Below are 12,474 nucleotides of genomic sequence, written 5' to 3'. Positions count from 1 at the left end.
AGTACATTGTTTTACAGTACAGTGGAGTAGTGTGTCATAGAATAGAGTGGAGCAAGGTGGCATAGATGGAGTTGCCTATACAGTCGTAGAGCGAAGTAGTGCCGTAGAATGGCGTAGAGTGGAGTGGCATAGAGTGGAGTAAAGTGTCATTGGAGCAAATGTTTATGGAGTAGAGCATCGCGGAGTGTCGTAGAGTGGAGTAACAGAGTGGAGCGTCGTACAGTGGAGTGGTGCATAGTAGATTGGCGCAGTGCATTGGTTTTGAGTAAAGTGGTGCAGAGTGCATTGGCATAGAGTGCAGTGACAAAGCGTAGCTTAGAGTGCAGCGGAATAGAGTAGTGCAGAGTAGACTGTAGTGCTGTAGTCCAGTGGCCTGGAGTGGCGCAAAATAGGGTGGCATGGAGTGGTGCAGGGTAGAGTACAAAGGTGAAGAGTAGAGTGGCATTGTGTGGGTGGTGTTGAGTGTGGCAGAGTGCAGTGGTGTAGAGTGCAGTACAGAAGTGTTGAGTGGTACATAGTGCAGTGGCATAGAGTGCAATCATGCAGAGTATCAGAGAGCAGGGTCATAGAGTGGTGCAGAGAGCAGTGACAAAGTAAAGTGGGGCAGAGTAGAATAGAGTGGAGTAGAGTGTAGTGATGTAGAGCGCAGTAGTGTGGAGTGACGTTGCGTGCAGTGGCATAGAGTTGAATGTTGTAGAGTATAGCAGCATAAAGAGCAGTGGTGCAAAGTACATGGCATACGGACTGTGGTATAGGGTGCAGAGGCTTTGTGCAAAGTGGTGTAGGGCGAATTGGCATAGAGTGCAATGGCATACAGTAGAGTATAGTGGCGTACAGTGCAGTTGTGGAGGCTAGATTGGCAAAGTAAAGTGGCATAGAGCGATTGGTTTTGAGTAAAATGGCATAGAGTGCATTGGCACAGAGTGCAATAGAGTGGCGTAGACTGCAGTGGCAGAGTAGACAGTTTCAGAGTAGGGTGAAGTGGCGTAAAGTGCAGTGATATAGAGTTAGAGTGTCGTTGAGTGCAGTGGTGCAGAGTAAATTAGAGTGGCTTATAGTGGATTGTCAGGGTTCAGTGGCGTAGAGTGGCATAAAGTATAGTGACAGAGAGAGCAATGTTGCAGAGTATACTGTCGTAGAGTGAAGTGTTCTATAGTAGAGGGGCTTACATTGTCGTAGGGTGCAGTGGCGCAGAGCGGTGACGTAGAGTGCAGTGGCATAGAGTACAGTGGTAGAGAGTGGAGGGACGCAGAGTTGAATAGAGTGGCGTGACGCAGAGTGGAATAGGGTGAAGTGACGCAGAGTGGAATAGAGTGGAGTGACGCAGAGTAAAATAGAGTGGAGTGACGCAGAGTAAAATAGAGTGGAGTGACGCAGAGTAAAATAGAGTGGAGTGACGCAGTGTAAAATAGAGTATCGTGACGCAGAGTAAAATAGAGTGAAGTGACGCAGAGTAAAATAGAGTGGAGTGACGCAGACTAAAATAGAGTGGAGTGACGCAGAGAAAAATAAAGTGGAGTGACGCAGAGAAAAATAAAGTGGAGTGACGCAGAGTAAAATAGAGTGACAAGAGTGATTTAGTGCAAAGTAGATTGCTGTAAGTGCATTGGTTTTGAGTAAAGTGGGGCAGAGTGCATTGGCGTAGAGTGCAGTGGTGCTTAGTAGTGTGGGGTACAGTTTCGTGGTATAGAGTAGAGTGGTGTACAGTAGAGAGGTGTAGAGTGGAGTAGTGCAGAGAAGAGCAGAGTGGAGTAGTGTGGCGTGGTGCAGAGTTGGGTGCACAGGGGTGGAGTAGTGCAGAGTAGAGTTGTATGGTAGCGTACTGCCATTACAGACAACACATCTGAAATTGAAATGACCATTACATTTGCACTCACATACAGTTTTACTGATAAATGTATACACCGCACAAACGATAATGTGTGGAAATGTATTCACCCACTGTATTGATTTGATCAGTACAGTTCATTTACCGACTTTGAAATTTTATTGTGTGCTAGAAAACAAAAATAACATCTGTACGGCCTGCATCAAGCAGCCCCCCCTCCCCCCCCCCCAACTAGGCAGCAAGATTGTCACATAAATCCTCTCACGATGAAGGCAGCAAAAGAAAAATAAACACCAACCTCCCTGGAAGACATAATCTGACATTTGACCTCTGCGTTTGAATGAGACAAGATAAAAACAAAATGTAAAGGCCTCCTTACAGAAAGCGAGTTCATGGAAGAATACAGTATACAAGGTTTGGGCAATAGGAGGGACAAACTCGAGCTGGACAGCCTAAAGCATATAAAGCCAGAAAATGTGAGTTACAAACCACAAACCAAATGGTAAGCAAAAGGATGGAATGCATTCCTAGGGCAACTTTCTGAATGTCCCCAAGATATCTTTAGCAAACCAGACAGCGCAGCGAGACCTAAAAATGCCAATCCAACATTAGTTTCATTGTATTGTCAATTCACTGGCAACTTCTATTCGCAAAACCAATTTAAACTGAGCTTTCATATTAAACACAATTTCAGCCTCAGCTCTTCGTTGGAATGCCAGCCCTTTCTCAGTATTCCATTGTCCAACAATCAAAGCTTGATAAAATGACTTAAGGGAACATGTGACTGAGAAGGGGATTAATAGACTCTCATCATGCATTCCTCCCAAAATGAACGTCTCGTACTTGATGCGGACAATTCTGAGAAATTTCTTACAGTTTTTAGTAATTACTGAGTAATTTCAGTACGTTTTTACATTCTATAAAATCTACACTATATATTTTATCTGTGTGATGCATATAGTTTACATAAGGTGAACACATGCAGATACATGCAATTCAGGACGATAATCCTTACAATAAAAACAATAATTTGCGGCACCAGAAAAATTAACTTGGCTTGGGGAAGTGATCCTTTAAGGCCAAAAGGATTCTCTTCCCCTATGTTTGGATATTTTGTTTTCTCACACACAAAATGGACTCAATGTACCAAGGAATGAGAACGCATGGGTGGGTAATTGATCTCATAACTCCTTCACCATGCCGATATTAATTGGTTATCAGTTTTCACTTTTTAATTTCATCACCGCTACTACATCTCCAAGTGTACTCTATATCAGGGTGTCAGATCATCATAAGTAATTTTTCATTGTACTACTTGTTAAAGTTTGTGCACAAAGTAATCCTATAAATATTTCTCTCTGTGTACCTGAAAGTAATATCTAATGTGATTAGTGTGCTATACAAATCATCATAACATAACAAACAGGCACATCTCAAGGAACTGCAATAGCTACGAATTCGGGAGAGAGTGAAGTTCATGCTAATACCATCACATGGGCAAGAGCATGCTTTCTTCACTATTCCGTCACTTATCCGCATCGAATGTGCCAACTCTCGCTGCAATTGGCATTCTTCATATACTCAGACAGTAAGGTACAGTCTCACCAAGGGAATATGAGGCGCATTGGAAAACCTTCAATTGATGTTTTGTATAATTAAGCTCTGGGAGTGGAGGTATTGATTACAGGACAATTAACAGGAGAAATTGTGATAAAAATGATTGTTGGCTGGCCCTATAATGTTTTTGCAGATCTTCCTTCAACAAACGTAAAATTACGTTCTTTCTACCCCAAAGTTGGAGTTTTTATTTTGGATCCAACTTTTTGTCGACAATTCAGCCTTACTTTAACAAACTTAAATTGGTTTGCAAAGGAAACTTACTGCTTTAAACTTCTATTGTTGTATCAACAAATGAAGAATAAATACAGACAAAACAAAAATTAATTGGTTTCGGCATAAAATAAATCTACCCTCATGGTGGCTAACAGGAATCAAAGTAGAGGTGTGTTGGGATGCCTACCAGGCATTCGTTCTAATTAAACAATGCAAAAACAAATGGGTTTTCTAGGTGCCTTCAAATCCATTTGTTTTTACATTGTTTATTTAAAAACACTGCAAGTAGGAACGTGGTCAGCAGGTCCCCAGCAACAAAACTGGCCCTCGCCCTGTCAGCCCAACAAAACGTCCGGTAGCAAATCCGGGACTGGTAAGGAGTACCAACACCTGCGTCTGACCGACCCCTTCTATACACCTTTGAACTCTTGCTGGAAGACAACAAAGGCAAAGATCTCCAGTATTATGACAGCTTTGTTTCACTTTAATATAATGTAAAGGGGGATTTTCAATTAGTCCGCTTTTAAAAGCAATTAAAGTGAAAGATTACCAATGTTGCTATATGGTTGTAAAGTTTTAATGTTGGATGGGAATTATCAATATTCTGAATTTACCAGTGCTTCAAGCTATTAAGCTTGCCATGAGGTTATGCTCTTGGGATCTTGCCACGAAAACTTGAGCGCCTAATTTTCTATTAAATATGAAAGACTGCAACCGGATTAAACTTTAAACAATGTATTTCCAGGGTAAACTGCAGCACCTTCGTAGGAATTAAGTTCCTGCGTTTAAAACAGTAATATAATGTTAATGGTTTTTAATCAATACCCTTGGGTTTAACCCAATTCTCTAGAAAAAAAGTCTGGTTTATTGGAGAGTTTGCACCTGGATTGTACTTATTTGAATGTAAACTTCACAAGCGATAATTTGAGATCACATACTACCATTAAATGATGCTGTTTTCCAAAACAATCTATGAGAAATACTATCTTTAGATAAAGATTTGGTGTCAATATAGGATGGCATTTGGCGAATTTTATGAGAATTCTTAAGGCTAAAGATAGGTGCAGTACATGTTTTTAAACCCATTTTACATCGTCTTATATTTACTGGCTATTTCAAAATATAAGTTCTGTTTTAGTTATTTTTATATCGCCTTCATTAGCTATGGAACTAGTGGGAGAAATTAAATGCACTAACATGTGCAGTACATTTTATTTGTAAAGCGAAAACGTTTCTTGAAGCAACTTTTGAGTTATTTTAAGGAGCATGCTCTATGAAATAATAATAATAAAGTTGTCATGGGATTAGGCTCCACACTCGCAATCAAATTTTCAGTTTTACATTTTCCCTGGAAAATGAGAGGACAACCAAATGCCTTTGCGCTGCTATGGGCAGATTGAGTTTTACACACTGGACGAGAAACAATCATCGATTGAAAATCCTGCAAGCAGAAGCTGTGCATCTTTTACCTGTCTATGTACAGTGTGACCTTAGCACTAGATCATTTCACTTTGCAGACAGAGTACTGCCCTGCTATGCTAAACTAGCAACACATCTAATTTCCAGTCCTTCTACAAATAATCCACTCTCTCAAGAGTTAAGCACAGACTGTAAAATCTCTCCTATGTCAATACCCTTCTGACAAATAAGATAGAAGGTTCACAGGGTGCAACATTTCCCGAGGTTGGCAAGTCTGGCCATGTGTAACCAAAGGCAATTCGCATGTTGTCACCGGTCTACATGTCCTTGTAGTACATTTAGTGTCTAAATATGATTCATATCCTGGGCTAAGCTTAAACTCGACTTGAATACAATTCCCAATGCTATTCTAATCTAGCCTACACTTCCTGCTGAGATCTTATTCTCTGCCCCGTTTCCTGTTGGAGTACCAGCTCAAACTTCTTCCTCTGTTTTCTGCTGATTCCCATGCAGCCTAGGCTTTTCTTGGATCCAGAGACACTAGATTTTGAAACGCTTGTCTGGCACTATGGTGGCAAGAATAAAAATCGTGAATTTGTAAACTGAAGTTATACATTTGTTCAATCAGCTCCTGGGCTGACTTGCCATCGTCGACTTTTAGAGTTAAGGCTCTCGTGTGAAGGGAGTCAGGAAACAGAATCCTGTCTGGTGGCACACTGTAAGCGGTCTTCATGGATTTGGTCTGGTGGAGAGCATGGACACTGCTTGTGGCACAAAGCACAGCTGGAGAAGAAATGTATACTGTACCATTTATACTGTAACCTGCCCTCCTTAAAAAGGCAGATGCATAAGGAAACTTGAAGTAGGTAACAAGAAAAGGAGATATTTACATATTAAAAAATATTTTAAGCATGTGAAATGTCTGCTACTTAAAACGAATAAAAACAGTATTGGCTGCTGTAATGTCACTGTGTGCTCCATAACTATACCAAACATTCTAACCAAAAGATAACTTGCCTTTTTGAGCTATATGCAGTGCAAACCAATGTAACAAGCAGCATTTTATGTAAACAAATCTGCCGCTAGATTCTTTATAATCGGCGACTTGCAGCGCACTCAATCGTCTATTATATAGAAATTATGTCAGAACTCAACTGTATTGACTTATTACAGTTGAGTTCTGATGTCACAATGCCTGCTGCCAGTAGCAGATGGGAGAGGCAGGTCAGGACACAAACATAATTAAAGCAGCTGTTTAAACAACGAAAACAAAACATGGCTTTTCTCTCTTCTGCTGTTTTTCTTGCTATATAGTGATAAGGAGCTATTTATGGTATTATGCTTATTTTATGCACTCCATACGTAATTATAAAAAGTTAGAATCTTTATGCATGATTTTACACATTCCGAGCTACTGCACTTTAAAAAAAAATTAAACGACTTGTCTTAAAGAGATTTTAGTTCCAGATATTTTTCCAACAAATGTCTAACACATTTTTTATTGTTTAAAATTTTGCACAAGAGGTTCTCTTCTTATTATGTATGGCTCACACAGAGAGCCTCTATCTTTCATTTCAGTTTATGAATCTCATAACACACTGCTATGACACAGCATCATTTGCTAACAAAACTGGTTAGATGTCACATAAAGGACAGACCTCCCTGAGAGACTGTCAGCTCAGCTTCGCTTGCCTGCTTAGACTGTAAGCAGAAAGCACAGCTGCGAGTGGGGGGGAAGGAAGGCAGTGAAGGTGGCGGGGTTGGTCAAGAATGGAAGGTAAGGGTTTTTTTATCTTTGGGTCAGGGATACATAGCAGAAGCCATATTACGCATGGCTCCCCCATTACTCCTCTTTGCATTGAGTAGCCATTGAAAGCAGAAGCAGGTGATTTTGGGGTTTATGTATAAAATTATAGGATGGGTAAAAAGTGAAATACAGAGGTGTTTTTCACCTTGCCGTTCATCTTAGACAACAAGAGCCAAGATCCTGTTGTCTATCTGATGTCACTCAGAACCCCTCAGTGAAATACATCCCCGTAATTCACTGCCATTCATCTATAATTCTGTAGACTCTTCTTGTTTGGAAGCATGTTCTTTCATATGAAGGAGCTAAACACCAAAGATTAAAGTGGTTTGGTGAAAAGGATATGTGTGACCATGTATTTATTATAAGGAATAAAGTACCCCCGCCGTACAGAAGGATATTGCAAGTCACCTTGGAGTTCCATAACCTTATAAAGGAACTTGGCCTTCAGTCTCTTTACTCTATATGGTCACGGACCTGGGACCTCCCTGGCTTGCCAAATCTTCATCACGTACAGCAGGGTATACTTTATCCCATATATGATGCTTGTTCATTGATTGTTTTGGACGGGGTGCTGAATCTTATGGATGGTTCGCCTGTCGCACCTTATTGGGAAATTATTGAGGTTGCCCAGGCGTATCCTATTGGAATGCTAGTCTATATTTGTGTCTTAGTGTTTCCCTCCCCACTGACAGCACACTGGATATGGCTTGACAGCAGCTACGGATGCCGTTGCAGTTTGGCGGGAGATTATCACTTGGAGGTAACCCTGCTCTCTGCCACTGGAGGCCTCGCCAGGTCCCGGAGTTGCTTACCTTGTCTGTGTGAGAAGCGGAACAGAATTCGTAAAATTATTCCTGCTGAGCGGCGGTTCCTCGGGGGCTCCCTACAAATACAAAACTCTCGGATTTACCGCCATCGGGAGAAAAGGGGTTCTGATGTGCATGTCACGTGACGAGGCATCGTCTCTGTAGGGTCTTTCCTCTAACAAGCCAACTAGCCAATTGCTAGGTCTCCTTAGAGGAGTGACCATTAGCAACGACGTACCATGACGTGAGACACACGTCCTATCTTCATTCTAATCAAGTTTAGCGGGTACCCGAGGGCACGTTCTAAGTAACTGCAACGTTGGAAGTGGGCGTACAGAACTCCGTTCTCGGTGCCTTCGCCCGTTCGAAGAACTTGACCCCGGATGTGTTTTCCGTTGCATTCTGTGATTTGTAGTTCTGTATTATCCCCTTCTTAAATCAGGGCAGTAACTCTGAATGCAAAGAAGCAACCTGGACTGAAATTTCAACTCTCGCATAGACCTGGGAATCTTGAAATGTATTTTGCATAACAGTGACAATTTTGTGTTTGAATGAAATTAGTATGCCTTATGTGAGAAGCTTTGAGGGAATCTGTACATATGAAAAGAAAAGGCACAACGCGGAGATAACCTTAGTGTTTCCACCCTTAGCACACATACTTCTGTCTGTGACAAGATGCAGGTGCATCACCAACAAAAAACAGACGCTGTTAATGGGAAAACGGTTGCAAGTTTATTCATATTCTGTTATGCAGTACACGGGTAGGGTTAACTTACGGGTGATCATACAAGTGTAGCGCAGTTTAGGACTGACCACTGACACCGATCCTGAAACAATCTCCAGCCACCGAGCATCACATTGCTGTCTTATCCATCCGTTGATGTATATTTTGCATTGGGGGTGCGGCCCAATACCTTTTAATGGTTGCAACACCCCCCTCCACCCTGGAGCGAGGTATGGCCACCCCTCAGCTGTCAGGATACAACTGTCCCTTATGGGATGAAGGGGTCACTGTTGCGTTCTTCTGATGGCCCCCTATGGCATGAGGATCTCCTATTTAGCGGCCCCATCTCCACCTGATGGGGTAATAAGCAGGGCTCGAGTCGGGGTACCACGCGGGTGGCCGGCGTCCCCCCACTTATTTTACCAGGTGCTCGATAACTGGAGCAAATGGAGCCACACATTCACTCTTTGGCCTCTCTGGGGCGAGATCGGAGCTCATTGAGAACGCTGCTCACGCGCTGGCTTCTCTGATGCAATCGCATCTAAGGGGTGAGCAAGGGGAGGCTATGAGTCTGATGGTGCAAGCCACCTTTCGTGACGTCGCTTCCTGTTGTGACGTCAGCGTCCCCCCCACTTCTTTTTTTAGGACTTGTGCCCTGATAATAAGCAAAGAAGCGGTCCAATGGTGCAATAACCTTGCCTTTTTTATGGTTGCACTTCCAGACGTGGTATTGTGTTTATGAAGTACTTTTACTTTCAAAACAACGTCTATTACTTTCTTCCAAAATACAGTTGAAAACTTGAGGACCATTTGCAGGCAGTGGTTTGTTTTGATTTATTTGGAAAGCCTCTAAATAGAGGGTTTTGTGATGACTATTATCTGTGGCTTGGTCTTTGAGGTTTTGCCTTGGAAGTATTAACTTGCTTGTGAACTGCTGAAGATTTGAGTAGACATGAAAGACAAGTACATTGTCAGAAAAGGCAGCTGTAGGATATTTCCTAAAAGGCACCCACACCATTACCCAACCAGTGCTTTAAACTGGCAGGTACTCAGGACCTGCATTTCTTTAATTTGACATGGAGTACTCACACATCATAGCCGGGATGCAATACTTTTAATAGGAGAGTACTTTCCCTTCTCTGTAGTGAACAGGTATTCTGGGATTTTTAGTATCTACACTTTTACATTTCATTTCCAGCACTGCATCCAACATATTAATTGGTTCCTGCACGTGTCCGCTCTGACCCAAGTCTCAGGAAAAGGAGTAAGCCTATAACAATATGAAAAATAGGGACAGGTAAAACACTACTTCACGAGGTAGTGTTGATAACACTCATTAGTGTTGTGTCGCACGTAATGTGTAACACTCAGCAGGCCTATGACTGGGTGTCTCATAGAATGTGAAAGCTGGGAAGGTCGCTCTGGGTGCTAGTGGTGGACGTCTGCAAGGATCCGAAGGCCGTTGAGGAGAGACATTTATTGAGAATGTTTGAGGGCTCAATGGACGCTATTTATGGATAGGGCCTACTCTCTGAAATGACTGTGACCAGGATCAAGATGAAGATCGTAGTATAGTCAAATTCCTGCTGATAGCCTCAATCAGGTTTGTAAAACCAACTCTGATCCTCGGATTGTTTGTGACATGTTTCATCTTAGAGTCCCTCGTCCTGACTGAATATGCATCTGGATGGGCTCATCTTTTCTGAGGGAGCTCTTCATATTGGTAGGGATTAAACACAAGTGAATTAACCCTTCCCACCAACACCCCCCATCTCATGCTAATTAATCCCCACACGTTTTCTCCACTTAGCATGACTGAGACTACACCCACACCTCCAACAGGATTTGAACCCCCTCCTAGCACGATCAGAGCTCTCCCCCCTACCGCCACCACCTCCCCCTTATTTGTTTCTCCCACCACGCCACCCATACCTCAATGCCACCCCTAACACAGAACCCACACATCCCAGCCAACCCCTTACACCTCACACACGATCACATATCTCACTGGTTAGAGGCGGCAGACCCGAGAGCAGAGGACGGCCCGGGACCAGGGTTCGATTCCCGGCGCGGCAGGTTTCTGGACCAGGGTCAGCGGACTCGATAATTCTCTCGCCTCGGTGCCCACTCTGATCAGCGTTCACACTCGGCAACTCTGGGCATTAGCTTGCCTCATCTTCACTAACGGCCCCACCAGACCGCCGGGGATGCCTGGTCTCACCCTGGAGATACCCATTAAGGGACCATCTCTCAGGGAAGCCAGGAAGGGTTTCGCAGCGGTCGAAGCGCCTTGGGACCCTCCGGGTAAGTAGTGCGCTATATAAATGCCTATACATACATACATACATACATACCACCACCACACAGATCAAATGCTGGCACATTTGAAGGATCCCCTCCACTCCCATCCCCAACACGCTCCCCCCAGCACACACTCCGTTCCCATCTACACCCACCACTCCCACTCACCAGCAATCCACCCTAACACCTCAGTTACCCGTATTAACAGATCCCCCATCCACATATACATCACCACCTACAACTTGATATTTGCCCGCGACAGATCGTACACTTATCCAGTCTGCGGCACAACCCCCTACGCGCATATTTCAGCCACCCTCCCTACTCTCATTCGCCCCCGATACCAGGCTGCATGAGTTATCACTTCCACCCACCCCACTCATAATAGCGCCAGATACCAGTCTGGATAGAAGCACAAAGAATCTCCTCCTGAAACCTCGCAGATTCCGGAAGGAAAAAACATACAAACGCTCCTTCTCAGGAATGGCACCCAGGATCTGGAATGCACTCCCGCCAGAAACTAGGCTTATCCCCTCCTCTGTACTTTTCAAGAAAGAGGTAAAAGCCATCCTTATGGCTAAGTTCACCTGAACCCTATTGCTACTGGATCAATGACAGTACAGGGATCCTAGTCTACCGGCTACCTGATTGCTTATCTATATTAGACTCTTATACGACTGCTACTGGACTAAAATCATAGCACAGATGCCTTAATATTTGTTTCCAGAGTGTTTACTAGGGATGTACACTGTGACCTGAGTGCCCTACTAACTTGCAATCCATTCACTACTGCCTATTATTCCGTTCTCAACAGTGTGTTTACTCACCCTCTGGGGTGCTATAATCTTACTCGAATCGTCATTGCACGGCTTCAATATTATTGCTTCTAGATTGTTATTAGTGTGCATACTCTTGTGCAAGTACTACCCTACTTTGCAACTCACTCCCTACCGTATATTACACTGTTTTCAAAAGTTTGTTTTCCTACCTACTGTTTCTGTAAAGCGCTCTGATATCTGCAAAGATCTTGTTCGCGCTATATAAAACTCTAAATAAATAAATAAATAAATAAATAAATAAATGTCCGCACTCCACCAAATCAAAGTCTCCACACTGTCAAAGAGATGATATCTAGACAAACAATGCACATTAGATCTGCAAACACGTCTAGATCAAACAACCCCCCAACTCGCCTTTCACGCACCCCCAATCATATTCTCCCCATTTGGAATTCCATTCCATCCCCCAATATCCATTCCCGCCCAATCCGAAGCACTAACCCATTTTCGGAGAGTGATATACGCTCCCTTCTCCTTTCCTACAAACCCACTCTCATCACCCCCATCGCTTCCGCATACTCGGCCATTCCTACTAATACTCCCAACCCACACAGGTCCTCCACACACAACCAAACTATGACATCATCAGACTGGATAGAAGTGATAAGCTTGGGGGAGGAATAGCATGCATACATCGGAGCAGCATCTCAGTAAACAGAGCCTTATCCCCCATATTCTCCTCTTGTGAATACATGTGCATTGACATCACCAGCAATGGCACTCCAGTATGCTCACTACACATCATATATCATCCACCTGGTGACAACCTCACCTTCACTGAACACTTCATGGACATGGTCACAACGACCACCGGACGTCAAAACACTCAAATATTCCTAGGCGACTTCAATCTCCATTGGAACAACCTCAATGACTCAATGGTCAACAGTCTCAAAAACTTCTTCGTCGCGCTCGAC

The 12,474-nt window shown here is 43.3% G+C and overlaps 1 protein-coding gene across 1 annotated transcript in view; it reads right to left on the bottom strand.

Moving 5' to 3' along the window:
• RFC4 (replication factor C subunit 4) overlaps nucleotides 1-7,856 on the bottom strand; it is a 119,350-nt gene extending 111,494 nt beyond the window's left edge. The window contains exon 1 of the mRNA XM_086944350.1: nucleotides 7,700-7,856. The gene's annotated coding sequence lies outside the window, so the exon portion shown is untranslated. The remainder of the gene's footprint in view (nucleotides 1-7,699) is intronic.
• Nucleotides 7,857-12,474: the final 4,618 nt, after the last annotated feature.

The sequence above is a fragment of the Lissotriton vulgaris genome, chromosome 11 (assembly GCF_964263255.1).
Source record: "Lissotriton vulgaris chromosome 11, aLisVul1.2, whole genome shotgun sequence".
NCBI classification, from domain to species: Eukaryota; Metazoa; Chordata; class Amphibia; order Caudata; family Salamandridae; genus Lissotriton; species Lissotriton vulgaris.
Note: the sequence above shows the minus strand (reverse complement) of the source record. Positions and strands in the feature narration are given on the sequence as shown.